Below are 24,612 nucleotides of genomic sequence, written 5' to 3'. Positions count from 1 at the left end.
TACATGTAAAAATGCACTGAAAGATCAAAGGTACTTTGCACGTGTAAGATGTTACTATCATCATTAGTGTAATTTGGGGGTTCAGGGTCACCTACTAAGGGACCTTAGAAAGGCATTTCGGTAAAACTTTCTGACTTCTGCTTCCTCTTTGATCTTCATCACTGATAGAGGGCCTGCCTACTTTTTTGTTTTCTTTTAGTACAAATGCTGAAGCCTGAAAGGAAAGAGTGAATAGAAGAACGATGTAATCCACAGGAAAGCACTGTGCCCTGTTCTGGTCCCAGGCTAGAGAACCACAGCCTGTCTTCCCCTGCGGTGCACCACCTTTGCTATTCCTGGCTGTAAGACTGCACCCTTTGTGGGGGAGTTAAAAGTTTCTCAGACCAGGAGGAAGCCTGGCCACTTGAGAGAAAATAAAATCATGATCCGCCTGCCTCCTCCTCTCTTGCCTGTAGTAGCTGTAAGTGCAATAAAATGTGAGAGTAAAAACAGATTTGCTACGGCAACGAAGTATACTCTAATAACGAAGATGGTGTCTAACAAGCAAGAGCAGCTCGAACTTTAGGGAGAGGGAAAGGAAGTACACCTTGAAGAAGTAGGAAGAAAAAACATTAAAAGTTTAAAAAGTTTACCATTCTTCAGCCTACATATTGTTGGCCCATTTAGACAAGTTGGATTTGTATCTTGGCTAACTTCCTCCTAGCAGTATTCTAACCAAGCAAGGTTTTATATTTTGGGGTAGAGGGTACCTAGTACTTCCTAAAAGCAGGCAGAAGGAGAGATCAGACCCTCTGATATAGACACATGGAACAGTGTGCCATCGATGGGCAACACACAGAGGTCTGTGTATCTAGATCCTCTGCTTTACCACTGGGCTTCCCGGGGCTTGGTCCAAATTCTTTGACAAGATAATTCTCAAGAAACATTTCAGAAAAATGGCTACCAAGCCGGAGAGGGGCCCGGAAACAATACAAACCCATCATGAGTAGGCTGAACATAGAAGTCAAGGACCTTAAGGAAAATAAAGAGGAACTGCTGAGAATCAGACACTGGGTTGAAGTAGACTGAATTTACTCCACCTATTCTTTCAAAAAAATTTAAGGCATTCAGAATTGGCTAGGTTATGCTGCAGAATACATCAACACCAACATTTTCAGTGATATAAGCAACAAAGGTTAATTTCTCATTCACAGTATCTGTCAATCACACCTAAGTAGGGAGTTCAGCTCCATGGCCGCCTCATCCTGGGAGTTCAGATGGATTTTGCCAGTTGTGAGGATCTTATGTCAGAATTAAATGCTCTGATCTAAAAGTGACATATGTCGCTCATGTTACTCCTGCCTAAGCCATTGGCCAGAACAACACTATCCAATTTCAGGAAGGGAGAATCTTCCCACGTGTCTGGAAGAAGAAAAGTAGATGTAGACACATATTATAAGTCTCTACCATAGTTTGAGTGCACTGGGAATTTTTATATGAGATGTATATACCAAAGCTGATATGTAAAATACACGGGACTGCCCTGGTGACACAGTGGTTAAGAATCCGCAATGCAGGGGGCACGGGTTCGAGCCCTGGTCCCGGAAGATCCCACATGCCGTGGAGCAACTAAGCCTGTGCGCCACAACTACTGAAGCCCGCGCACCTAGAGCCTGTGCTCCGCAACAAGAGAAGCCACCGCAATGAGAAGCCCATGCACCGCAACGAAGAGTAGCCTCTGCTCACCACAACTAGAGAAAGCCCACGCACAGCAATGAAGGTCCAACACAGCCAAAAATAAATAAATTTTTTAAAAATAAATAAAATACATGTTTCTGTTCTCTGGGAAAGTACTGGGCCATTGTATTATATAAAAACAGCCTTCTTCCCTTCAAGAATGTGTGGGTATGAGGACAGGGGTGTGGTGAGCATCCTAGAAAACACTGGTAGATGGTTGTGGTCATTTGGACCCACATTTGAAACTGAAGGGTTTCAGACTCTGACTGCTGGCAAGAGTTCAGTGGCAAAGTTTTGCAAGGATGTAGGCTGAGGCCTCATCCTCTTTCCAAAGGCAAAAAGATGGATCTAAGGATGAGGCTTCTCAAAAATCAGAAAGCTGCCAGAACCTCGTGATGGCTGTTAGCAGACCTTTTTCCTCTTCTAGATCTTTATTAAGGGTGTCCCCCAGCTTAACACAAATAACAAAACAAACTAAAACAAAGCCTGTATTCCCCGTTCCCCTTACTTAATTTCTTCACGCTCCGTTCAAACTCTATTTCTCCTCATTCCACTCTTTGTGCAGTTATACTCAGCATGAGTTTCCTTAAAAAATTAATGGTTCTTTAACATTCCATGGATTGGAATGAGTCTAAGTGCACAAAGGGTGGGATGAGTGGAATAAGTTCCACGACAACAGTAACCTTACCTCTGACCCTTTCTCTTTTGTCGTCTCTTCTAGCACTTAGCACAGGGCTGTGACAGAGTTGGCCAGCAATACATATTTATTTGATTATACCAGTAATTGGAAAGGGAAAATTTTTTATTGAGAACAGTGCCCCAGGCTAATGCAAATATACTTTAGGTAACTATGTTGTCATTGAAAACTATATTTTAAAAGACAGCTCTCTGATTTGGCATCTGTTGTCACTTTAGTTCCCTCAAGCCACCTTCCAATGAGGGGGAAAAGGCAGTAAAAGAGAGAAAGTGAGCAGCTAGTGACGAGAACAATATGGCCTAGGGAAATACGAGTTGAATCGGAACCTGGATCCTGAATCCTAATCTTGATTCCGCCACTCACTAGCTCTGCAAAGATGGGCCTCGACATCTTCATCTATGAAAAGGGATACTTGCAATTGCCTTGCCTACTTCACAGAATGCTGAGAGAATTGAGTAAAGTCAGGTAAGCTAAAGGAATCTGAAACCTTTAAAATACTTGACAAATATCATTTTCAAGTGGGATCGTTAAGAAGGACTTAGTTGTGTCTAATGTCTTCTGTGCTATCAGAGCAATTTCAGGATGGGTAGGGGATACACAGTAAACCCCTGAGAGCACATGCTCTGAACTCTTTGAAAGATTTGTATCTGATCAGCACAAGGTCCTATTGCTAATCGCCGGGGGTTTCTCCCTGGGCGTCCAGTTCAGTCTGTAAAGTGTTATATTTATAACTTTCTGAAGCCTCTCAGAATCCCAGGAAATAAGAGTGTGGTCTGATTGTGACTGTAGTTTGCGGGTTAATATTGCCGGGCTGGTGGTGATTTCTAACAAAAGCAGAACTGCAGGTATCCGTGAGAGGAGGGCACTAAAGCTTTCCGCATCTGTGAGAGGGGCCGCTTCCCCTCCCTTCATCTGTCTCTTCCTCCCTCCCATCTGGAGCAGAAAAGACCACAGCTGGAGCCAGAATAAGCCTGCTCAACTGCAGAAGCCGATATGGGGGTGGGGGGGAACAAGGCCAGTGGGCGCGCTCTGGCAGTACAGAGAGAATTACCAATGGCGGGAGAAGCTCAGATGGGGTTCGGTGGTCGTGGATAGGAAATAACGAGTCCCCTTCATGAATCGTAGGAATTCTGTGTGGAAGCGATGTTAATATGTGAGCCCAGCGGCACATCCCACAGAGAAGCTGTTATGGTGGGGAATGTGGCAGATAACGCCAGTGTGAAGGCAGGAGGCCTGGGCTTGAGTTCTAGTGCCAACTTTATGAGCTCCACCCTTAGTTTCTCTGAACATTTGTTGTCTCATCTGAAAAATGGCAAAAGAGGAGGGAGATTAAAAGCTAGTTCAAAGCTTTGGTGTCAGAACTGAATGAGAATACTCTTATAAAAGAAGCCCTTTTGTAAGCAATCAGTGGATCATTTGTAATTATGAAGGACTTTATGTCCGTATTCTGCACCTCCTCAAGAGAGCTAGGCAGTGAGGATTGTGAACAACTGTGATATAGAAGGAGAGAAACAGACCTGGGAGTAGAAGAATTTACATCCAGCATCGTGGACATAACACAACCTGAATGCTTCACCACGGGGAGAGCAGAGTCGGAGTTCTATGATTGTATCATGGCAACTCTGAGACTTTGGTTGCAAGGCTATTCAGCAAATGTTAATTGTGGCCTGACAGATAACCACATCCTAAGCCCCAGAACCTCTGAATATGTTATTTTAACATGGCAAGAGGGAATTAAGGTTGCAGATGGTATTAAAGCTGCATATTAGCTGATGCCAAAAATAGATTATCGGATAGACCCAATGTAATCAAAAGGGTCCTTAAAAGTGGAAAAGAGAGAGGAAGAAACGCAATGACAGAAGCAGAGTCAGAGTGATGCAATGTGAGAACTCAACCAGACATTGCTGGCTTTGAAGATGGAGAGGTGGCCCATGAGCTACAGGATGCAGGCAGTCTCTATGTGCTAGAAAAGGCAAGGGAGCAATTGGTTTTCCCCTAGAATCTCAGGAAGAAACGCAGTAAGATCTTCAGCCTACACTTTGATTTTAGCGCAGTAAGATTCCCGTCAGATTTCTAACCTACAGAAGGATGAGATAATAAATCTGTATTGTTTTAAACCACTAAGTGTGAGATGCTGTATACAGCAGCAATAGAAAACAAACGTAACACTCAAGACATCTGATTCTAAGGAAGGTCTTTTGAATGTTAAGATCAAAAGGTTTGCACATCAGAACGGTGAGTTTGTAAGTGAAACAAAGAATTCAGAGGGTTAATATAAACTGTAAAAAGGACATGAAGTTGTCATTTTTAACATCTCTCCCACAGCCTAAAGAAACAAGATGAAATTTGAGAGAATCACCAAAATTCATCCTCTTCACTGAGGCCCAAGTAATCTTTCTATAGCACAAATCTGATCTTGGCAAGCCCTTGTTTGAATCCTTTGTGGACTTCACATTGCCAAAATAATACATTTAAAATTCTATCCCTGCGATTTAACTTATTTCTCCAATTTCATCTCCTTCAGCTGTTCCATAAGCTAAAATACAGGAGAAAATCTTGTCATAGCAAATATATTCCTATTATTGAAAGTGCTGGGCTTTCTATGTCTCTGCACATATAGTATGTTTTCCACTTAAAATATACTTCATTTCCAATAATGCCATTTGCAGCAACATGGATGGACCTAGACATTATCAGACGAAATGAAGAAAGTCAGAGAAAGACAAATACCATATGATATCACTTCTATGTGGAATCTAAAATATAACACAAATGAACTTATTTACAAAATAGAAACAGACTCACAGACATAGAAAACAAACTTCTGGTTACCAAAAGGGAAAGGCATGGGGATGGATAAATTAGGAGTTTGGGATTAGCAGATATAAGCTACTATATATAAAATAAACAATAACTCTATAGCACAGGGAACTATATTCAATACCTTGTAATAAACCATAATGGAAAAGAATATGAAAAGTATGTATATATATATGCACACACACACGTATACATGTATGTATGTATATACATGGTTTTCTTTTAAAAAACTGAATGACTTTGCTGTACACCAGAAACTAATACAACGTTGTAAATCAACTATACTTCAATTTTTTTTTTTTTAATTCTTCATTTCCTTCAGTTTGCAAACTCTGACTTGTCTTTCAGTTTAAATGATACTTCTTCAGGAACACACTTCTCTAACAAAGAAGCCTGACTTAGATTCTGTAAGCAGACATTTGTTAATTTTTTAGCTGATCACCGTCCAACCCACCACCCTTTCTGTTATCAGCTTGCTCTCCCTTTGGGGAATTCAGCATTGTGCACAGTATTTTAGTGAGAGGGACTCCCAATGTCCACTTCTCACTGTTGGCGGCTCCTTGTAAAACTTGAAGTTAGCAAGCCAAATTCTTCTTGTCTCCACCCCCTAAAACCCAAGGACAAGTATGTGGTCTAAAATTGATCCAGTTCCCAGCAGTTTGATTGAGTGACTGATGCAAAAATCTAAGTTCACAGATTGACCCTAAGGAGTGCAATGGTCAGCAGAGCGGATTTTGCTCCGCAGCATATGGTCTTTGCTTGCTTGATTCCTGCCCAGTTCTCAAGCCCAGTTTCCCAGCCCCTTCACCTTCTCTTACTCTCTTTCCAATACTTTTCCCCCTAAATCAAGCCAGAGTCAATTTCTGTTCTTACATCAAGAGTCATCACTGATAGATGCTTCTTTCTCTGGGCTCCCATACCACACTGTTGATGCACATATTATAATACCTATCACTTATACTGTGTACTTTATTTAGTTATTCATAATTAGGATGGGTTTCAAATAGCTCTGACCATCTCATGGCCAAACTGGATACAGCAAAGTTGTGCTTTATCTGATCAGTCAGTTAGATTTTTTTAAATAGGGAATAACTTTTGGAATTTTTAAATATGATGTTAAGGGGGAACCTTGCAGAGAAGAATCACATTGGCTTAAGCATATGTAGTGTGATAAAGCCTGTGAAGGACGTATGATAGGTCTATGGGGTCAGTCAAGGATGGAGGCGATAACGGAGTAGCAAGGCAGAGACTCATGAGGCAATGGATTGAAGCAGAGGATACAGAGCTGAGAGTAGACAGTTGTGTTAGATTCGATATTTGTGTGTAATTGCAAAGAAGGACCTACAGAGTTCACTGTGATGTTTAAGAGGATCATATTAAGAAATTAAGAGCCCCTAAACCCTGAGAAATTTATGGAACAAAGTCTCTGATACTTAAAAAAAAATACTAAGCTGTAAAATAAATATAAGAAAAATCAAAAACACGTTTGAAATTTCCTGTGATAATTTCTTTTGAAATCTAAGATATTAGTATTTTCAAAAATATTTCTTATTGTTTTTCTGGTATCTCTGAACTGTTTATACCTTAATCACTGGCTTAGTCTGCCTGTTGTTGATTCAGTCCTGCATATGCTGGACATTCAGTGAATGAAAATCAATGGATTTGACCATCTTCTGGTGAAACAAAGCAAGTTGTTTACGTAACAGGTGGAGTTTTTGTTGGTGGTGTTATTTTTGTTGGGGAGGGGGTTGGCTTGGGGATTAAGGGATGGAGCATTTCGAAATGCCAACCATGAACCACGAAAGCTCCTTGTTTCATCCTACAGTCTAGTGGCTGTTATCTATTTCAGTCTGAGCTTGAGAAAAAAAGGTCATGGATAAGGTAAGCCTCCCATGCAGCTGTTGGATAAAGGCACTTTCGTATCTTCATGGTGTAGGCAGTAATTTCCCTTTCAAATGAGATTTTTGGGAAAGGGTTTCTCTGAAGACTTGGAATGAAAACACCCGGGCCAGTTTCTGAATGCAGAAGGCAAGTCTCACCTCAGGTGTTAAGCATTTGAACTGGGCCATGTCCCGTGGAGTCGTGCGATATCAAATGCTTTCGGATCACATTCACTGACCAGTTCTTCAAAAGGGGTATCTTATTTTTAGCTCATTTTCTCACAAAGTTCATGAAGAAAATGCCACTGTTTTGTAGGAGCGGAATCTGAAAGGTGGAAACTTTGCATCTATTACACAACCATTGAGCATCATCAGCCCCCCCACTGCTCACCTATATACTATATACTATATACCAAGACAGGAAAGCATGGGTAACATTACAACCGACCGTAAATAAAGTCCCCACGTTCAAATATTTTCCTGTCTCTGAAATTACTGCCAAGATCTGTTAATGGAGAAACGTTAACAAGACATGCAAGGTGCACGTATGTGTACATGTGCATATGGGCATGTGTGTGTGAGCACACGTGTGGAGGGTTGTGTGTGTTTGGAGGTTCAGTGGTACGACACCTCTAAGAAGCGTCCTGTGCACAAAATCTGGTTGAGCACTCACAGAAGGACTTTCGTTCCCTAAATGCAACTGAGCTATCGAACACAAAGTACAAACAGGGGTACTTCTTGCTCAGGTCAGCTAGATGCCTCGTTCTGAGTGTTACAGTCTTTTCCGGTTTCCATTGGATACCATTCATCTCAAATTATGTAGCTTAAATTCACTAGACGTTCGGTGTGCTGGCCTCCACGCACCGCCTCCCGAATTTTTTAGATTTACTGGATTTTCCTGCAGCTACATGAAAATAACTGTGACTGAGCTTTCAGTGCTTACCTGGTCGGGGCCTAATTCCTGAATAAGCTAATGCCTGCAGTCGTTTCTAAAGCAAGAATACCAGGAACATTTGTTATCGAATGGAGCCCTTACCAGTCATTAGTTGCTGTTAAGCCCCAATTACATTAGTTTTCTACAAGCTATAAAATCATTTTGGCATAACAGATGCTCAGGGAAATTTCTGCACAGTCTCTTGCTTTCCTGTTTCTTCGAAGTGAAAACTGACCCCGTGTGTGCTGGGTGACCCTTGTTTTGCCTCTTTTTCAATGCGTCTATATTTTAAAGAAGAACTGAGTATTAAGTTTACAAGTGATTCCATCTTTACTTAATTTGTAGCCACTTAATTTGCACACTCAGATTTTTATTCCCTACAGATATATATGGTGTATAGGGTGTGTGTACAGAATATAAAAATGAAGGCTTAGAAATTGAAATGGTTTATATAAAGGCAAGATCCATTTTTCGAATGCTTGATGTTTTAGATACTTAGGCTGCAGATTTCCATTCACTCTTTAATTCAAACCTGTGGAAATTATTTGGCTGGTATATCTGCATCAGTTGTTACTAAATGTTAAGTTATAAAGATTTGAGAAGTTTCTAAGAAGAACTTAACGCTCTCCATTCCTGATTCTGCCAGGAGAAAAAGTAAAAGATTTTGTACTACTGAGAAAGGAATGGTAAGGTGTTGAAATAACATTTTCCACTATTTCTTCCTGTATAAAATGTTTAGGCTCTGAAAACTCTTCAGTTAACATCACACAACCAATTAGTTGTGTAATGTTAACAGGTTAACCGTACAGCTGGGTTAACCCACACAGTCTCAGGTTGGGGTAGTGTCCCTACACGAATAGGAACAACTTTTCACTTTTAGAAATGTCATGGTTTGAATGGTACATTATATTAACCTTCTAGATGTTAAGGAAATTATTTAAACATTTTATAAAGTTGATGTCCTCAATTATGTGATAAAGATAATATTTACTCTGCACACTCAATTAGTAAGAATTTTCTGTGCATCTACCCTAGGCACACGTGAAATGTTGCAGGTGTGCATGACATGATTCTGTCCCATGTGGAATTTGCAACCTGTGTGATTTCAGTCCATTATAACAAATTTGACAGTACTCTGGGAATGAAATAAGAGCACTAATTGTCCTCCACAAATATAAAATGGTAACAGTGAGATGCCACAACTTGCTAGCTTTATGACCTTGAAAGATGTACTTAACATCACCAAGCCTATTTCTCCATCCATAAAATGGAGACAGATATAGGATTCTTCTAAAGAACTGTGATGAAGAGTCAATGAAATAAAGTCTAATGGGCTGAGCACAATCCTGGTCATACGGTTGATCTCAGAAGATGCTGGCCAAAAATAAATAGATGAATAGATGGATGAATTAATAAGTAGTAACTACTAAATTAATTCACACGTGTGTGGACAGGGATGAGGGTAGGAGAGAGAGAAAGGGGCAAGCATTCATTAAACATCTCTGCGCTAAACAATTTTGTATCCTCTGTCCTCCCTCTCTCTATACTTTTTTTTTATCTCTGCCATTTACTAGCTCTGTGACCTTGAGCAGATTACTCAATCTCTTTGAGGTTGAGTAATTGAGGCACAATCTCTTTGTTCCTCAATTTCCTCAGCTCTACAATGGTAAAAAAAAATATATATATATATATATATATATATTTTTTTTTTTTAATTTAATACATCACATCACTGGTGCCTAGTAAGTGCTCATTAAACCATAGTTATTGCTATTTCATATAGCTCTTATTATTTCAGGAAAGGCATAGGCTGATAATGGGAGGAAATGCAGACTTCTCTACTGAGAAAAATGGGGAGAACACATTGGATCTCTCCATTACTAGGGGTTTGAAAAGGAATGGTTTGCAACTGAATGAAACCTGGATCCTCTCTTAGGATTTGGTCCTGTACTCTTTCTTTCAGCGAGCATGGTTATTCACCACGATTATTTGCCACAGCTTTAACAACAAAAGTGAACGAACAAACAAAAAAAGCCTAGGTGATGTGGTTAAGTCAGATTCAGCTACTGAACTACAGGCAACCTAAGAGGTTCCTCCAAGGCCAAATCCAAATGCTTATAATTCAGAATGTTTCTTCAAAGATATTCATGAACATATTCATGTAAGCAGTGCTTCAGAAACTAAGTGTTCTTTATAATAAGCCTCCATTCATCCTAACATGCGTTGAAAGGAAAATTGATGCTATTATTCTAGCTCAAAAGATGATGAGACAGAGTGAGGTGAATTGCCTGGACTAAGGTCACACGTTAAGTCAGTAGCAGAGATAGACTCAGAATGAAAAGTAAAAGTAAACAATATTTTCCCCCAACAATAGTGGTACTTCAGGTCTAAGACTGTTACCTTTCATTGCCTTGTCTTTAAGTTTTGGTACCTTTAATTGCTTTTGAAAGCAGCAAGCCTTACACTACTCCACCTACCTGGATGAGTTTTCAGAACTCACAAATTTCCACTCACTTGTGGTTAAACTTCAACTAGCTGCCAGTGTATTTAAAGGAACACTCCATGAGTCTGGACAGTGCTATGGCCTAAAACAATAAAGAGGTTGTATCCAAATCCTATCCGCGTTATCTAAGCAGCTGGTTTAACTCTGGGAGGGGCTTCTGACCCTGAAACCTGACTTCTCCAGTTAGCCAGGTGGTATGTGGCACTGGCTTCAAGGTCTTGTCACACACTCCTGATACTTGGGAAAACAGTTTACTAAGTTGGATTATTGGTATTTTCAATATTAATAAAAATGGCAGTACATCAAGGAGTTACAGCCAAACATCTCAAGTCAATGTGGAGACTGGGGGACAGTAAACAAAGTGAACTGTCTCAGCAGTTCACTTCCAGTTATCTCAGAAGGAAGTCAAAACTAAAGAGCAGAGAGTATCCCTAGAAGAGCTTTTGGTAAGCTGTTTTTGACTTTATTTGGGCTTTGTTCTGTTTTGGTTTTGCCGCTTAGCTGTCTCACTGCAGCGATCAACACTGAAACTTCGCTCTGAGCAAAAAGAGTGAAGAGAAAGCTGGGAAGCCACCCTCCTTTCCACCTCCAAGCTTCATGGAAGAATAGCCCAAAGGCTCCTGCAATGCAGACAGTAATGCGACCCCAGAGGTCTTTTAACAGGGGACATGACAATCCAGCTGGAGTTTGAAGTGTGACCTTGGAGGTTTGAAGAGATAAGCCACCTGTGGAACTCTCATATTGAAGAAAATCAGCCCTGCTTTTAGGAAACTGTGAAGGACTCCCAAGAACCTTGCCCAGTACCAACATGGCCCCACTGCCTGCACACAATATAGTCCCAGGCTACCTGTCCAACCGTATTTACCATTGTTTCCTTTCACACTCACCATGCTTTCTGGAAGCTGATCTATCTGCAATCTCCTGTGCAAACCCCAAACATTCCTAACTTAGGCAATTCTTTCCCCTCAAACCTATTTTACTCTCATGTCTGCCTGTGTTCCTTGTCCCAGTAAACAGAAACTCTGTTTACCAACACTACTAATTGTCAAACTAAAAATGTGAAACCACCCTTGAATTCTTTTTTATATCTGCCTGTCAGATCCGTCAACAAATCCTGATTCCAACCACTTCTCACCCCTTCCATTACTACAAAGCTGGTGCAAGCCTCTGCCTCTCTTGCCTGGATCACTGCAATAACCTTCTAATTAGTCTTGTTGTTTCTTCCCTTGCCCTCCTGCTGTCTATTTTCAACAAAACAGATGGTGATTCTGTTAAAATATAAATCCTATCGTGCCACTCGTCTACTCAAATTTTTCTTTACTTCCCGTACCAGTCAGACGAAGGCCAGTGTCCCAGCAATGACCTACAAGACCTTCCATGATCAGGCTTCATCTCTACTACCCTTGCTCGCTACTCATCCTTTTCCAGTCAGAATGGCTTCTGTTTTTCCTTTTAAAAACCAATCACACTCACTCCTCACATCCTCTACACTGCTTCTGCATGGAATTCTTTTCTCCCAGTTATAAAATGATGTTTCGTCTGAACCCTTCTTCGGGTATCTGCTTAACTGTCACACTCTCTCTGAAACCCATCCTTACTTTTTTATTCCGGCACAGTATTCATCATTATCTAACATATTGCATACCTCATTTGTATTGTTTATTTGTGTTTGTATTTATGTTTCCTATCATTAGGAAGAAAGTTCATGCAAGCAAGGAGTTTTATCTATTTTATCTATCTTATTTATTGTTGTGCCCCCCAGCCCCTAGAAGAGAGCCAGGCATACAGTAGACTCTCTTTAAATGTATCTAGAATGGATGAATAAATAAAGTCACCTTTTTACGTTGCGGAAAGGCTTAATGAGTATGTCAAAAAAATAATAGAGTTATTTCTCCCTTGAAGGGCCATAGTTTTTAGAGTCCAGAAGCATACAGCTCCTGAATTCCAGATAGCAAGGATGATGAAATCTTCTTTTCAAAGAAATGTCACTGTTACTGTTAAGTCCCAGTTACAATTGCACAAACTCCCTGTGGGCATAGTTAATCTGAGGCCCCTTTGAAAAAAATGTCAATTACCTCCTGGTTTCTTCTTTCTCCAGCACTGTGACATCCTCCCCGGATTAGTTCTCATTTCATTTTCTATAGCATCAACAGCAGAGCCAGCACTCATTCTCTTCAAACAAATTACTAAAGGCAACATGATAACCTGGCAGAACTGTCTTAACTTCAGTTGTCTTTTTCCCTTTGAAGTTACATCCCCTCTGCTCATTATCAGATTGAGTAGATTGTATGTGATGTATTATTGGTCTTGTTGTTCTATTTTAGTATAACATTTATTGTATTCTAATGAGAGGTGAAATAAATTTGCTAATGACATGAATAATTATAAGTGTAAACATTAGCTGGGTATGTGACTACTGGGAGAATGCCTCAGAAAAGAAACAAATCCTGTGGAGGTCAACAGAGAGAAAAAGCGACAACTGTAATCGAAGTCTTTCTCCCCTTCTGGCGGTTTATACTGCAAATAGGCTCTCGGTGCTGCGTACACAAGCAGAGAGGGAGGGGCAGGAGGATTCAGACTGAGTTTTCCGTTTACAAAGCTGGTAGGTTACTGAGGAAGGGTGGATGTGCAGTGTTACACTGAATTGCCCAGGGAGGAGGAGAACTGCTCACTTCATTCTTTTTTTTTTTTTTGGCGGTACGCGGGCCTCTCACTGTTGTGGCCTCTCCCGTTGCGGAGCACAGGCTCCGGACGCGCAGGCTCAGCGGCCATGGCTCACGGGCCCAGCCGCTCCGCGGCATGTGGGATCTTCCCGGACCGGACCACGAACCAGTGTCCCCTGCGTCGGCAGGTGGACTCCCAATCACTGCGCCACCAGGGAAGCCCTGCTCACGTCATTGTTATTGCCTAATATATATTATGGTCTTACTTATAACAAGGCACTGTGGTAGGCATTTCCAAGGAAACAGAGTAAGCGTCATTTCTGATTCAAAAATTTTTCAACTGAATAGAGAAGACAAGAATATAAATGACTATATTGGCAAAGATATAGTCACAGTTTGCCACAAGTTATAGGCACAAATAGCCACCATGATAGAGGCACAAAACTGCTGTGAAGTTCAACTGATAAAGAGGTCCTAACCCATTCATTTGTGTTTGCCAGGGGAAGGAGGATGGGGAATGAATGTGGATGTGTGTAAGTGCTGGAAAAAATCTTTCTGCCTCTATGAGGAGAGAATCTAGGATACATTTTGAAATGTGAGTATGATTTTAACAGTCAAAGAGGCTCGAGAAGAACATTCCAGAAAGTCTGTGTAAAGTTGGAAAAATTCAGAATACGGTAAGTAGTCCATTGGGATGAAGCACAGGGAAGTGATGGTAAGTAGGGCTGAAATATAAGTGGAGAACAATAAAATCCTTAAATATCAGGCTGTAAGTTTGTACTTACAGGAAATAGGGAGCCACTGAAGACTCTGAGCGTGAGTGGGACATTATAAGAGATCTCAAAATAGTAAGATTCTTTTAGGAGTTTCCAGAGGAAGTGTGAACGTGCTGTTCTCTCTCTTTCTGTCTTTTTCTTTCTTGGCCATTGGCTTCCAAGGTCTGTGTAGAGATAATCTGACCCACTGTAAGTAATTTAGAGATTGAAGTTGAAAGTTTGATCAATATAAGTCCTGAAAGAGAGTAAAGTACTCACAGCAATTGTACTGTTATTTTTCCCACTGCAAAGCTAAGGAAGCTGAGGAACAAAGAGATTAAGTAACTGCCCAAGGTCACATAGTTAACGGCAAAGAGAAAAAGAGACAGATTGAGAAGAAAACCAAACATGCATTGTTGAATTGGTATAGATGCAAATACCATTAGACATTTGCTTAATGTATTATAGCTTTGGGTAAATTAATTTAAAGCACTAGAAATTTAATGGGTTGAGTTAATAGAATTTTTAAATATATGGCTGAATATTTTGGTAGTTTTAGTTAAATATTTCTCAGTTGCCTTATTATATTGACTGAACAGTTCTACTCAAAGAAGATTACACAGAAACATTTTATGGATTCTGAGCTTTTAAGGCTGTGGTTCTCTCTGAAGAACAAACAGATATTTGAAGAATGAACAAAGAGAAAAGGCTTCTTACTTTAATTGTAGACAAATAGTTTTCCTTAATACATAGTGAACAGTAAGTAGAGTCGGTTTTGGAAAGTAAGTACAAGAGTAATTCTGCTACCCTTTTTAAAAATAAAACATTCTCATTAATGCAGCTAAGGTTTTCTTGTTTGCTCCATTTAACAGCTGTTCAGCTGTATTCTCAGATGGGGTGTGTAAAGAAGTCAGTTATAAAAAATGTTGTAAGCACCTTATTAAGAAAAAAAGGTTGCATGATAGCCTAAGAATAAATGTTTCTTCTCTATTCATCTGTTGGCTAGGGTCCCCTCCAGATACTTGAAGGGACAAGAGTCACATTCCCAATAATACTGATTTTACCCCTCTCTTAGGCCTAGACCATCATAAGGTTAAACTTATCTTTTACCTAAGTATACCCGTATGTATTATACTTCATTTCCATAATTAAGATGCAAAGGTCCCCATAAACAAAAACCAGAAAATGTGTGTATGTTATTGTTAAAACATTAGGTATTGAATGAGAAATTAGAGAAACATATACAGAAAAATTCTATGGACTCAGGAAATCTTATTTTTCTGAAAGTTTTGAAGCTATTGGGTTTCGGTACTATTCAGTTATTAGATAGCACATTCATTATACTTTTGTGAACCAAGTAAAATAGACATCATATAATTCCTTTTATTTCCTCTACTCGAGGCTGAGCTTTCAACAGAAATTAATGTTGGGTCAAGAACTTTTAAAATGTATACTTCGACCTTACCCAACAATTACTCTAGAAATATATTCCACGTAGATAGCCTATCTTGGGTCAGGCTTCAGAAGCACCCTCTGAAGTAAGAATTCATGTGTAAGTGACTTTTTAAGAAAGTGCCCTAAGAACTACGGAGAGAAGAGGGGAAGAAGAATAGGGAATAGGAAGAATCCAAGGAAGACTTGCAGAATTAGACAAAGTTCACTATGGACACGTCAGCCTGATGACACGGGGACTCTGCAGTATGAATTATGCCTCAAAGTTTGTCCTGACCTGAGGCAGAGAACTGGGCTTTCATATTCCCATATCTGCATTGGCTAAGGTTACTTCCAGCTGTTTCTTCCATGTAGGCAAAGCAGAATCAGAACCCCAAAGGCAGTTCACAGAAGAGTCCTAGGTGTCAGCAGTTCAGGCAAAGCCACTGAAGCTGGGAGAAGAGCTTTATTCACGATACGGAATACTGCACAGACATTTAAAAGTTTTAATTAATTAACAAGGATGTTTTGGAACTTATTTAGGGCACTGGCAATATATTAGAAATGTAGAAATATAGAAAACAGAAAAGACAACCTACCCACATGGGGCTAACATTCTAGAGGGGAAATAAGACAAAAAAAACAAAAACGAGAGATGTAGTATGTAGTAGGCAGTAAGTTATATGGAAGAAAACAGAACTAGGCATGGTTAAGGAGGACTTACAAAGGCAAAAAGTTGTATGTAAGGGAGGGGACTATATATTTTAACTTAAAAATATAATTGAAAAAGATCAACTGAGCAAAGACATGAAAGAAAGAATTATTGCCGCATGCATATTTGGGGAAAGATTTTTTGTAGTCAGAGGAAGTAGTGCAAAGGACATATGCAGAGGGAATATGCCTGCTGTGTCTGAAGAACAGTGTGAACATTAGCCTGTCTAAGGCAGATTAAGAGCTAGGAATTCTAATGGTATGGTGGTAATCATCTTGCAATATATAGATCTATCAAGTCAACATGTACACCTTAAACTTACACAATGTTATATGTCAATTATATCTCAATAAAGCTGGGGGGGGAAGTAAAAATAAATTTTAAAAAAGAGATAGGGGTCCTATAAGTGATCAGGTCAGAGAGTTAACAGAGAGCCACATCATCCAGGGCTTTGTAGGTCATAGTGAAGACTTTGGCTTGAGGAAAGTAAGAGGCCATTGGAAGGTTTTTAGATGTTTGACATGATCTGAATTACTTTTTAAAAGAATCACTTTGACTGCATACTTAGAATAGATTATAGAGGGGGCAAGGATAGAAGCAGGGAAATAAATTAGCAACTTTTGCAGTAATCCAGGCAAGTGATAACAGTGAATTGGACCAGGACTATAGCATTGGAAATGGGTGAGAAGTACTGGATTATGTTATAAATGTAGACAACAGAATTTCCTGGTGTGGTAGACAAAAGGCATGAGAAAGATTTTAAAAGGAGTGCCAAGGAGGGTTTAAATATTTGGCCCGATAATTTGGAAGGACAGAGTGGCAGTTAATTAAGATGACTTTAGTTTCCACCTAAAGAAAATAGAAGAAAAGAGTAAAGTATATCCAAAGTTAGCAGAGAAAGGAAATAATTAAAATCAGAGCAGATTAAATTGGTAAACCTCAGCCATAGTAACAAGAAAAAAAGAGGAAAAACACAAATTACCAATATCAGGACTGAGAGAGGGAAATCACTACAGATTCTACAGTATTGAAATATAAAAAGGAAATTTTGTGAACAGTTTTGTGCCAGTTAATTCAACAATTTAGATGAAATGGAAAAATTCCTTGCACACAAACTACTAAAGCTCACTCAAGAAGAAACAGATAAACTCGATAGCTCTGTATCTACCAAAAGAATTGAATTTGTAATTTAAAATCTTCCCTCAAGATAACTCAAAGACCAGGTGGTTTCATGAATAGTTTCTACCAAATATTTAAGGAAAAAATAATACTATTACAACACAAACTCTTCCAGAAAATTGAAGAGCAGAGACTACATCTCAGTTCATTCTATGAGACAGATGACCTTAACAACAAAACCAAAGAAGACTAAAGATCAATGTACCTCATGGGCCTAAATACAAAACTCAAAACAAAACTTTAGCAAGTTGAATCCAAATATACACACACACACGTGATGATACATATGGTAGGACAGGGAAACGTTTCCCTTCTTTCTATGTTCTTTGGCTTGTCTAATAATTAAACTGACATAAGACATAAACAAAAGAAAAACATTTTATTTCATATATATGGGAATTCCAAAGATATGAGGCTCTTTTATAGCCAAGACAACTGAGTCCTATATGCCATCCTGGGCTAAGGAGAAGGGGATCGGGGTCTGGGACTTCAAAGGGAGTAAGACAACTCATGGGTATATGGGAAAAGCAAATGTTTGGTTAAAAAAAAAAATGCGTGCCATGCCACACAGATAAGTCTTTCTGGTTTAAAAAGTTTTCTCTGGTAATAGCTCTCTTCCTGGTATAAGCCTGATATCTAAATTCTTTTAGGCAGTTAAGGAAGAGTTACAAAGCTCTTATTGAATCTGTTGGGCCTTGATTGTCTTCAGCTTGAAATAATCCACATGCCTAAGTGATACATTCTGTGGCAGCCCACCCTGAACCCCATCCACACTGTAAGAGGTGGAAAAGCAAGCAAGCTGCCCTATAGCTTACCTACCCCTTGTGTACACTAAACTATTCCCTCTCACTTGATAATTTGAGTGTAATGAGCTTATACTGCCAGCCCGGTTTTATGAAGGGCTCACTGATGAATAGACCATGATCAGTGAAGCATTCATTTACTCTGGTACCATACAGCACTGCATAAACCTTGCTACGGGCTGAATTGTATCCCCCCTAAAATTCATGTGTTGAAGGCCTAACCCACAATGCGTCTATATTTGGAGTTAGAGCCAGTAAGTAGGTAATCAAGGTTAAATGAGGTCACAAGAGTGGGACCCTGATCCATAGGATTAGAGTCCTTGTAAGAAGAGGCACCAGTGAGCTTCAGCTTTCTCTTCCTGAGTATACTCAGAGAAAGGCCATGTGAGGGCACAGTGAGGAAGAAGCCATCTGCAAGTCAGAAATAGAGCTTTCGCCAGAAAGCTAACCCCAACAGACCTTGATCTTAGACTTTCCAACCTCCAGAACAGTCAGAAAATAAATTTCTGTTGTTTAAGCCACACAGTCTGTGGTATTTTGTTATCAGAGCCTAAGCAGACTAATACAAGCCTAAAATTAAGGAAGAGACCCACTATACCTCTTCCTGCTAAAGGACCCTCCCCTGTGGGATTAAAGTCTGGAGAAACTTAGAAAATTAACAAGGCACACTATTTGCCTTTAGTATTTACAGAGAGAGAGGCCATACCAAAATGTCCCTGTAGTGGTTATACAGACACCTTTTTTTTTTATATATAAATTTATTTATTTATTTTTGGCTATGGTGGGTCTTTGTTGCTGTGCACAGGCTTTGTCTAGTTGCAGTGAGCAGGGCTACTCTTTGTCGCAGTGCGCAGACTTCTTATTGCAGTGGCTTCTACTGTTGTGGAGCACAGGCTCTAGGCACGTGGGCTTCCGTAGTTGTGGCCCGCAGGCTCTAGAGCACAAGCTCAGTAGTTGTGGCGCACGGGCTTAGTTGCTCCGTGGCATGTGGGATCTTTGCGGATCGAACCCGGGTCTCCTGCATTGGCAGGCGGATTCTTAACCACTGCGCCACCAGAAGTCCCCGTATACCATTTTAATAATGTATTAATATTCACCCTATGGGTGAGTTGGGATCAAGATGGCAGAGAAGTGGGACGTGGAGCTCACCTTATCCCATAAAAACATTAAAAATACATCTACAAGTGGGACGATTAGCACAGAACAGCTACTGAACGTCGCAGAAGACCTCAGACTCCTGAAAAGACAAGAAAACCTCCACGTGACTAGGCAGTACAAAAGGAAAAAGAAAAAGAAGGCATTGGGATGGGGCCTGCACCCTAGGGAGGGAGCTATGAAGGAGGAAAGATTCCTGAACCCAAGGAAGTCTCACCAGCAGGGAGATCAGACTGGATGGAGGGGGAGCTTTGGAACCTAGGAGGAGAGCACAGCAACGGGTTGGGGAAGGCAAAATGGAGAGTAACCTGCACAGGTCGACTGCCCTGTGCCCCCCAACCTGAGACACTCGTCTTTTGGTGCAGGTGGGGGCTGAGTGCTGAAGCTCAGGCTTCAGAGGTCCGACACACAGAAAAGACCAGGGTTGGCTCTGTGGAGAAAGCCTGAAGAGGCTGGGCTGTGGCAACTGAGGGTGTACTCAGAAGAAGTCTGGGCCCACCTGAGAGGCAAGGCACCATTACTGGGCGTGGGGGGGCACACGAGGAGAGAGGCAGGATTGCCATAAGAGCTTCTTTCCCTGTGAGTGCTCCCAGGCAATAGGACACTGCCTACAGGAGCTCCAGGGGTGGGCGCGAGTCACCACCACCATCATGGGCTCCAAAGGCAGTACTGGCCACCGCTGTGAAACCCACAAGCAGGTGGAGGCCCTGTCCCCGTTGTCCCAGGAGTGCATAGAGAGGAGCTGCCCATAGGAGACCCCTGAGCAGGCACCAGGATCTGCCCCTGCCCCTGCTGTCCCAGGAGCACGCAAGGGCCACTGTAACTGCACACCCCATATCAATGGGATAATGGCCAGCACACACTGAGGAAAGAGGCAGCAAGCATCCAAACTAAAAGCAGCCCCTCAATGCCGGACAAGAGGGCAGAATAGAAGGACTTGAGCTCACTGCCTCACAAAAACACCCAAATCACAACTCCTGAACAACCATCGATAAAAGAGACTGGAACCCACCAAAAAAATACATTTGACATTCAAAGACAAAGAAGCCACAATGATACAGCAGGAGGGGCACTTTTGCAACATAAATCCCATACCCACTGGGTGGGCGACCCAGAAACTAGAAAATAAGTATATCGCAGAGGTTCTCCCACAAGAGTGAGAATCCAGAGCCCCACATCAGGCTCCCCAGCCTGAGGGTCTGGCATCAGGAAGAGGAATCCCCAAAGCATTTGGCTCTGAAGGCCAGCAGGGCCTGAGTGCAGGCAGCTCCACAGTACTGGGAGAAACAGAGACTCCATTCTTGGAAGGTGTGCAAAGGGTTCATGTACACTAGGACCCAGCACAAAGTTGTAACTCCATAGGAGTTACTGGACTTACCTATGAGTCTTGGAGGGTCTCCTGGGGAGGTGGGAGGCAGCTGTGGCTCACCAGAGTGGGGGTGGGGCAACAACACTGGTGACAGAGGCCCCAGAGAATGTTGATTGGTGTGAGCGTTCCCAGAGGTCACCATTTTGCCATCAGGACCTGGCCCTACAGGCACCAGGCTCCAGTGCTGGAATGCCTCAGGCCAAACAACCAGCAGGAGGGGAACACAGACCCAGACATCAGCAGACAGGGTAACTAAAGCCATACTGAGCTCACAGCCACCTCAAAACACACCCTTTGACACGTCCTGCCCACTAGAGGGATAAGACCCAGCTCCACCCACCAATGGGCAGGCACCAGTCCCTCTCACCAGGAAGCATCCACAAGCCTCAGGACCAACCCCACACACCAAAGAGCAGACACCAGAAGCAAAAGGAGTTACGACCCTCCAGCCAGAGGAAAGGAGTCCACAAACACAGAAATTTAGACAAAATGAGATGGCAGAAAAATATGTTTCAGACGAAGGAAAAAGATAAAAACCCACAAGAACAACTAAATGAAGAGAAGATAGACAATCTACCTGGAAAAGAATTTAGAGTAATGATAGTAAAGATGATCCAAGACCTCAGAAAAAGAATGGAGGCACAGACCAGAAGTTACAAGAGTTGTTTAATAAAGAGTTAGAAGATTTAAAGAACAGAGATAGATGATGCAATAACTGGAATGAAAAACACACTAGAAGGAATCAATAGCAGAATAACTGAGACAGAAGAACCAATAAGTGAGCTGGAAGACAGATTGGTGGAAATCACTGCCATGGAACAGAATAAAGAAAAAAAATGAAAAGAAATGAGGACAGTCTCAGAGATATCTGGGACAACATTAAATGCACCAACGTTCACACTGTAGGGGTCCCAGAAGGACAAGAAAGACAGAAAGGGCCTGAGAAAATATTTGAAGAGATTACAGGCAAAAACTGCCCTAACATGAGAAAGGAAACATTCAAGTCCAGGAAGCTCAGAGAGCGCCATACAGGATAAACCCAAGGAGGAACATGCCAAGACACATATTAATCAAACTGACAAAAATTAAAGACAAAAAACATTAAAAGCAACAAGGGAAGAGCAATAAACAACAAACAAGGGAACCCCCATAAGGTTATCACCTGATTTCTCAGCAGAAGCTCTACTGGCCAGAAGGGAGTGGCATGATATATTTAAAGTGATGAAAGGGAAAAACCTACAACCGAGAATACTCTACCCAGCAAGGCTCTCATTCAGATGTGACAGGGAAGTCAACAGTTTAAAGGCAAGGAAAAGCTAAGAGAATTTAGCACCACAAACCAGCCTTACAACAAATCCTAAAGGAACTTCTCTTGGCAGAAAAGAGGCCACAAGCGGAATCAAGAAAATTACGAATGGGGAAGCTCACAGGTAAAGTCAAACATAAAGTAAAGGTAGGAAATCATCCACACACAAATATGATATCACAACCAGCAACCATGAGAAGAGGAGAATACAAATGCAGGATACTGGAAATTCATTTGAAATTAAGAGATCAGCAAGTTAAAACAATCTTGTACATATATAAACTGATAGAGTAAGTTGCCTACATATGAACCTTCAAGTTGTGAACTTTGAAAGATGAGAACATGCGTTTGCATATCCAATCACGTGACCCTCAGCAAGAAGCTGTAGCTAGATCTGGAAGAGGACAACTTCATTGAACTCCTTGCTGTGCAACATGAGGAGCTTACTAATGAAGACCTGATGGAAAGTGATTCATGACACAGGAAATGGCAAGGGGATTTTCATTATTTAAGGAGGCACTCTTAGTTTAGAGGCACAGGACCCGAACATAGATCGTACACAAAGGTTGCAGCAGCCATTCATAAAGCAATCCAGTGCTACCATTGTCATCTATGACAAGAAAAAAAGGGCTACTATCCAGACATCACTGGTTCGTTTTTTCAAGAGGGTAGAAAGAATTGAAGCCAGCAAGGAACCAGAACCTGTGCCATCAATGTCAGGCATGAGTGAAATTGCAACTTGCCCACCGTCTCCTATTGCTGATAATCCTTCAGCTCTACCATCTCCCACCTCCTCTCCCTCTTCCAGTCAGTAACTCTTCTTGCCTGTTCACTCAGTGCCAGCCCCTGTATGCCAGCTGTTGTACTGTACTACTGAACTTTTCAAGGTACTGTACTGCAAGATTAAAAATTTTTTTGTGTGTTTGTTTTTTATGTACTATCTGTGTGAAAAGTATTATAAACCTATTACAGTACAGTACTATATAGCTAGTTGTGTTCATTGGATACCTAGGCTAACTTTCTTGGACTTACGAACAAGTTGGATTTATGAATGTGCTCTCAGAATGGACCTCGTTGGTATGTAGGGGGCTTACTGTATAGCAAAACCTCATGGGAACCGCAAACCAAAAATCTATAATAGATACAGACACAAAAACGAAAAAGCAATCACATCACTAAAGATAGACATCAAATCACAAGAGAAGAGAACAAAGAGGAAGGGAAGAAAAAAGACCTTCAAAATTAAATCCAAGGGACTTCCCTGGTGGTGCGGTGGTTAAGAATCCACCTGCCAATGCAGGGCACAAGGGTTTGAGCCCTGGTCTAGGAAGATCACACATGGCACAGAGCAACTAAGCCCATGCACCAAAACTACTGAGCCTGAGCTCTAGAGCCCCCGAGCCACAACTACTGAGCCAGAGTGCCTAGAGCCCATGTTCTGCAACAAAGAGAAGTCACTGCAATGAGAAGCCCGCGCACCGCAACAAAGAGTAGCCCCCGCTCACCGCAACTAGAGAAAGCCCGCGTGCAGCAATGAAGACCCAATGCAGCCAAAAATTAATTAATTAAATTTATTTTTAAAAATCCAAAACAATCAACAAAATGGCAATTAGAACATTCATGTGGATAATTAACTTAAATGTAAATTCAATAAATGCTCCAACCAAAAGACATAGACTGGCTGAATGGACAGAAAAACAAGACCCATTTATGTGCAGTCTACAAGAGACTCACTTCAGACCTAGGGACACATACAGACTGAAAGTGAGGGGATGGAAAAAGGTATTCCCTGTAAATGGAAATCAAAAGAAAGCTGGAGAGCTTCCCTGGTGGCGCAGTGGTTGAGAGTCCGCCTGCCAATGCAGGGGACATGGGTTCGTGCCCTGGTCCGGGAAGATCCCACATGCCACAGAGCGGCTGGGCCCGTGAGCCATGGCCACTGAGCTTGCACGTCTGGAGCCTGTGCTCCGCAGCGGCAGAGGCCACGGCAGTGAGAGGCCCGCGGACTGCAAAAAAAAAAAAAAAAAAATTTAAGAAAGTTTAAATCACATCAAGCATCTTTTCTGGCCACAAGGTTATGGGGTTAGAAATCAATTACAAGAAAAAAACTGTAAGAAAAACACAAACACATGGAGGCTAAATAATATGTTACTAAACAACAAATGGATCACTGAAGAAATCAAAGAGAAAATTTAAAAATACCTAGAGACAAATGAAAATGAAAGCATGACAATCCAAAACCTTTGGGACACATCAAAAGAAGTTCTAAGAGAGGCATTTACAGCAATACAATCTTACCTCAAGAAACAGGAAAAATCACAAATAAATAACCTAACCTTACACCTAAAGCAACTAGAGAAAGAGGAACAAACAAAACCCAAACTTAGTAGGAGGAAAGAAATCATAAAGATCGTAGCAGAAATAAATGAGATAGAAACAAAGAAAACAATAGCAAAGATCAATGAAACTAAAAGCTCGTTCTTTGAAAAGATAAAATTGAAAACCTTTAGCCAGACTCATCAAGAAAAAGAGAGAGAGGACTCAAATCAATAAAATTAGAAATGAAAAAGGAGAAGTTACAACAGACACTGCAGAAATACAAAGCATCCTAAGAGACTACTACAAGCAACTCTATGCTAATAAAATGGACAACCTAGAAGAAATGGACAAATTCTTAGAAAGGTACAAT

The 24,612-nt window shown here is 41.1% G+C and overlaps 1 long non-coding RNA gene across 1 annotated transcript in view; it reads left to right on the top strand.

Annotated features, from left to right (window-relative positions):
- LOC114901013 overlaps positions 1 to 529 on the top strand; it is a 28,627-nt gene extending 28,098 nt beyond the window's left edge. The window contains exon 3 of the long non-coding RNA XR_003794990.1: positions 200 to 529. This is a non-coding gene — a long non-coding RNA (uncharacterized LOC114901013). The remainder of the gene's footprint in view (positions 1 to 199) is intronic.
- Positions 530 to 24,612: the final 24,083 nt, after the last annotated feature.

The sequence above is a fragment of the Monodon monoceros genome, unplaced genomic scaffold (assembly GCF_005190385.1).
Source record: "Monodon monoceros isolate NGI ecotype Baffin Bay Population unplaced genomic scaffold, NGI_Narwhal_1 Super_Scaffold_19, whole genome shotgun sequence".
NCBI lineage: Eukaryota > Metazoa > Chordata > Mammalia > Artiodactyla > Monodontidae > Monodon > Monodon monoceros.
Note: the sequence above shows the minus strand (reverse complement) of the source record. Positions and strands in the feature narration are given on the sequence as shown.